Here is a 6059-nt window from a genome sequence, read left to right on the forward strand (position 1 = left end):
CGCCGAAGATAATTCATGTAGTTTTATCTCTGACATGTGTCATGCAGACTAGACATGTACTCATGTGCAACACCGACCTCTGCATCACTGTGCTCCATACACAGTGTACCAGTCACAGCTCTGCTGCTCCTTGTACTACACGCACTGCTGCACACTTACCACACTCACAGCTCTGCTGCTCCTTGTACTACACGCACTGATGCACACTTACCACACTCACAGCTAAGCTGCTCCTTGTACTATAGGCACTGCTGCACAATGTACCACACTCACAGCTCTGCTGCTCCTTGTACTATACGCACTGCTCCACAGTGTACCACACTCACAGCTCTGCTGCTCCTTGTAATATACCTACTGTGCATTATACACACAACTATGCTGCACCTTATGATTTTGTTTTTGGTGCAATTGCACCAAAACCTGTTTGCTCTACATCATTCAAAGTAAACATCCAGATGTGGACGTCTGAAATGATTTTTGTGCAAATAAACTCCAGAGAAGGTGTAGGCAATGGGGGTTGCTTAAACGAACAACCACTAAGATAAATCAAGCAAGCCCAAAAACCTAACAAAAAAACTAGACACATGTATTTCCACAAAGACAAGGACAGCATGGTGGCTGAGTGGGTAACACTTCTGCCTTGCAGCACTGGGGTCCTGCGTTCAAATCCCACCCAGGTCAACATCTGTTCTCTCAGTGTTTGCGTGGATTTACTCCGGGTACTCCAGTTTCCTCCCACACTCCAAAACATACTGGTAGGTTGTTTAGATTGTGAGCCCCATGCTTTGTGTAGCACTGCCTAATCTGTGTGCGCTATATAAAGAATTATTATTATTATTCTTAAAGGACATCTACCACCAGGAGCCTGGAGACCTTCATCTTGGTGGCAGATGCCCTCTAACTCATCTGGGACTCTACTGCTCCCGTGGTAGCCAGAGATCCTAGGGGGAAGGGAGATGCGGTTAGTTCATAACACTGTGCTGACAGAGCGCGATGGATGGAGGAGCGTGATGCACGGTCAAGAACAGATGTGTTTTTAAACGGATTTAAGGGACTAAAAAAACATGTATTAGTTCTTAGTTGCCCATGGCAACCAAATACAGCTCCCATTTAAAATATTCATGAGCACTGGTAAAATGAAAGCTGAGCTGTAATTGGTTGCCATGGGCAACTAAGAACAGTCTCACTGTTAGGCTGCATTCTCTCGACCGCCAGGGGGGCGTATATACGGCCGCAAGCTTTCAGCTGAACATATGTCACCCATAGACGGCAATGGCCGCACGTAGTGATACGGATATGGCTCCGTACATGCGGCAAAGATAGGACATGTCCTATCTTTCCCTGTGTTACAGTGGCGAGCCCCATGCATCACTGTGGGGAGGGATCACCCCTCCTCCTCTCCACCGTGGCAAACGTATATATGCTCGCCCGGCTACAGCACAGCAGGCATACGTTTGTGTGAATGCAGCCTTAGACAGCTTGATAAATATGCTCCATTGTTCTCCTGTCTGACGCTGCACTGAGATGCTCTCTACACTCCAGCCCCCAGCCTTGTATTCCAGGACAAACAGCTCCTTCTACAGCTGACAGGCTGGAGGGGGGTCAAATGCTTATATCTCCTGAACCCTGGCACCTAGAAACACATTTCCATATTATTGTCATATTAAACTTGAAAATCTTCCTCTTTAATATGATATATAGATTGTGTATGGATGATACAACTTCAGATATCCACTCTTAAAGTTACAATCCGACATCTAGGAAATAGAAAGCTGTCTATAAAAATACAGAAAACAAAGGGGCACATTTACTTACCTGGTCCTTTCGAAATCCCCGATTCGGACGGTCCGACGAAGATGAAGTCCAGCGCGTTTTACGAAGCCCATGCGCCTCACTTCCTGCATCCGTCGCTTCCCTGCTGAGGTCCGCCAGAGTTCACCTTCTTCTTCCCGGTGCTTGTAAGTGCGTGTCTTGCGACACAATTCTAAATGTTAAATCCCACAGGTAGTCCGACAGCAACACCCCCCCCCCCCCATTTGTGCCACGTGCAACCCGGCGCGATGCGCCAAAATCTGATTGCGTGTGACACAATCCCCGGTGCGATGTGGCGCAAAATGGAAATCATCAGGAAACCCGACAAAAATGCGCTCCGCGGACCCTTAGTAAATGAGCCCCAGTATCTCATCACTTTCTGTGAAGCAGCCATACACAATCCATATATCATATTAAAGTGGAGATTCTCCTACAAATTGTGTTTGTAGGTGCCAGGGTTCAGGAGATATAGCCATTTGAAGTTGGCCTCTGTGATGACGTTTATAAATGTCCTTTCTGAACTGGCTTCATGAAAAACATGATTACACAGTGACCAACTTTATGGACATACAGCAATGACACTGGTGAAATACGGATTACACATGGTCTACAAATACGGCCATTACAGCCATAGATTGTGTACGTAGAAAAACAATGATCGTGTGCAGGTAGACTCAAAAGGAGAATCTCTCTCTCTCATGTTTTATTGTAATAGGTTTTCTATTTAATCGCTATAAGTTGAAAGCATATCAAATGTGTTTTTTATTATTTATATTTGTCACGGGTGGTCCCGCGACCCACATCGCGGCGCTCACCTGTCCCGGCTCCTGGCTCGCTCCCCTCCGCTGTGCGCACGCGTCCCCGACTGCTAGGGCGCTCGCGGCACCTTCTCCAAATTTAAAGGGCCAGCGCGCCATTAATTAGCGCTGGCCATATTGCCCAATTCTACGTAAGCCTGCCTCTTTCTGTAAGCCTTGCCGGATTTTTGTGCCTCATAGCCTAAAAGAAAGCTTCCAAGCGATTATTCCTGCATTCCTGTGTGTTCCTGCGTTCCTGTGTATTCCTGTGTGTTCCCGCTCCTGAGTCCTGTGTTGCCGTGTTACCCGAGTTCCTCCGTGTTACTGTGTTCCATGTGCCTGTGTTCCCGTTCCCACCTTCCTGGACCTCCCGTTGCTGACCCCGGACTTGGACTTGACATTGCATCTCTGCCGCCTGCCCTGACCTTGTGCCTGGACCTGACTACAAGATTGTCATCCGCTAAGGTACCTCGACCTCGGCTGCCACCGTGGGCTAGTCACACCTGTGGAACGACCTGGTGGTATCCTGCCGCAGCAAGTCCAACCCGCTTTGCGGCGGGCTCTGGTGAAAACCAGGTGCCGCTTGGGCTCCGGTCCCAGGTGTCGGCTAGTTCCATCTCCCGCGGTGGTCCAGAGGATTCACTGATCCTGACAATATTAAATCTCATTCAATTTCAGTTAATTTTTTTTTACAAGAAAATACTTTTCTTGCTACCAGGTGGCAACAGTTCCCGATCATATTTTATTTGGCTGTAAATTGAAAGGCATGACAAAAGTAGGAAAAAAAATTGTTTAATAAAACGTATGTTTAAAACCTTGTAAAACGCAAAATTGTGCACATTGTATGTTTTCTATTGCACAGATTTTTTTAAAATACAAACATTGCTTTTAAGCACGCCCCACTGACAAGAACTAAAACAGCAAGCTTCTAGTTTATGCATATTTTCCCTAAAGAGTCACATAAGAATACACAGTGCAGTAAGTAAGAAAAGATGTCTTAGAAAGGTAGGACTGGAGAGGACATGGTGTATGGTGAGGTGTATTGCTTCTGATCACAGTGCAAGGAGCACAATGGGGCAGATTTACTTACCCGGTCCATTCGCGATCCAGCGGCGCGTTCTCTGCGGTGGATTCGGGTCTGGCAGGGATTCATTAAGGCAGTTCCTCTGACGTCCACCAGGTGGCGCTGCTGCGCTGAAGAGCATCGAGACGCACTCAAGTTCACCGGCCTATTCCAAGTGAAGGTAAGTGCAAGCTCCGCGACACATATTTTTTAAAAAATGCAGCGGTTTTTCCGAATACGTCGGGTTTTCGTTCGGCCACGCCCCCCCGATTTCCGTTGCGCGCATGCCAGCGCCGATGCGCCACAATCCAATCGCGTGCGCCAAAATCCAGGGGCAATTCAGGGGAAATCGGCGCAAATCGGAAATATTCGGGTAACACGTCGGGAAAACGCGAATCGGGCCCTTAGTAAATGACCCCCAATGTGTCTCACCGCACCGTGACTTGGTTGGGTGACCACCGTGCAAAATGTGGGGCATGTCTGATCACAACAGCAGGCACTAGGCTTGCTATGGAGAGGGGAGTGGAAGCGCAAATGTGAAAAGAGCCTTAACTCGATCCTAACCTCCCACAGTTTTTTGACGGAAGGCGGTGCCAGTGGCGGGTCTTGCGACGTCATAGTTCTCTTGCTCTCATACTAATCGTGAGAGTAGGACCAAGTATGTAAGGATAGCCCTTGAGGGGTATGCCATGTGGGCCAGGTCATTTGTCTTTTCTAGTGATTTTGAGTCAGCAGCACACCTCTTCCTGGGTTTAGCAGGTGATATTTAATAGAATATTTACATTATTCCTGATCATTTAATTTCCCATGGTTTTACCTGGGTAAAGACAGTTGAGAAGGACAAATACAATAGATTGTTCCTTTCCTCATCTCCCTCTGTTTTAGTATTTTGCCATTTATATACTTGAAAAATATTTTTTTTGGAGAATTTATTTTTCGCTCTATAATCCTGTAATGCCCCATCACTAGCTTTATGTTTTAGCAACTCAAATGCCTCATATTTCTTATTTAGTGCTCGCCTTACCATACTATGTAACCAATACTAGTTTTTTCTTTTTTCTCTTATGCTTTTTCCCATATGACAGTGATGGCGAACCTTTTAGCGGCCGGGTGTCCAAAAAGACGCCCAAAACCCCCTTATTTATCGCGATTCCAACAACAAATTAAAGCAGTAAGTTACTGCACCCTGTTCTTCAACAATCGTATTGGCCTCCTGAGGACAGCAACACAGTAGAAAGATGGAAAATTTGCATCATTTTAGCTTTCCCAGTGTCCAGTGTCTGTAGACCTGTAGGGGCCAGCAGGAAGTCCTCCAAAGAGAATACGGCCCTGTCTATTCATTTTCCCTCTTTCTACAGTCCCAATTAGCGAAGTAAGTATCAAAATTACTGAAAGCAGCATCTTTTAAGTTGCTTGGAACTGCAGGAAGATTCTTCAAGTCCTGTCTGGTGTGCTGGGGCGATGGCCCGGGTGCCCACAGAAAGGGCTCTGAGTGCCACCTCTGGCACCCGTGCCATAGGTTCGCCACCACTGCCATATGATATGTGTAACACTGCCATTATGGTCCTCCCTAAGTTTCCCTCCTGAAGTTTAGAGTGTTTGTTGCCCCTCTACAAACCATCTTGTGAAATATAATTCAAAATTATGATATTTTGGTCACTATTCTTCAGGTGCCCCAATACCTGTAATTTTGATACCCTGTCAGGTGTAAAGTATAAAAACTTTTGCCTAACTCTGCACTAAGCTAAAATAAGCAGTTCTCTAATTTCCACTCATTAGCTATCTGCAGCTGTTTGCCTGCTAGCAGAGGTTTTCCCTTGTCCCCCAGACTACTCTCCATGCCGTTGTTTATCTTGGTTGCCATGGGAATCCAAATCTGTAGCTGGAAAGGGGTAGAGGGTTGGTGGATCCTGTTTGGAGGTGCACTAGCAGAGGTGCACGCTCCTCAGCTATAGTTGCTAGGTGCAGGAGAATATCAGTCCTGATAATTACTCTGCATCCAATTGTGACAGAGAAAAGACAAATGTAGATATTTTTGCTAATTTATTAAACAAGAAAAACTGAAATATCACATGGTCATACATATTCAGCCCCTTTGCTCAGTATTGAGTAGAAGCAGCTTTTGAGCTAGTACAGCCAGGAGTCTTCTTGGGAAGATGCAACAAGTTTTCCACACCTGGATTTGGGGATCATCTGCCTCTTCCTTGCAGATCCTCTCCAGTTCCCTCAGGTTGGATGGTGGAAGCCATTTTCAAGTCTCTCCAGAGATGCTCAATTGGGTTAAGGTCAGGGCTCTGTTTGGGCCAGTCAGGAATGGTCACAATGTTGTTCTGAAGCCTCTGCCTTGTAATTTTATCTGTGTGCTTAGGGTCAATGTCTTGTTGGAA

Source organism: Engystomops pustulosus, chromosome 2 (genome assembly GCF_040894005.1).
Source record: "Engystomops pustulosus chromosome 2, aEngPut4.maternal, whole genome shotgun sequence".
Taxonomy (NCBI): Eukaryota; Metazoa; Chordata; class Amphibia; order Anura; family Leptodactylidae; genus Engystomops; species Engystomops pustulosus.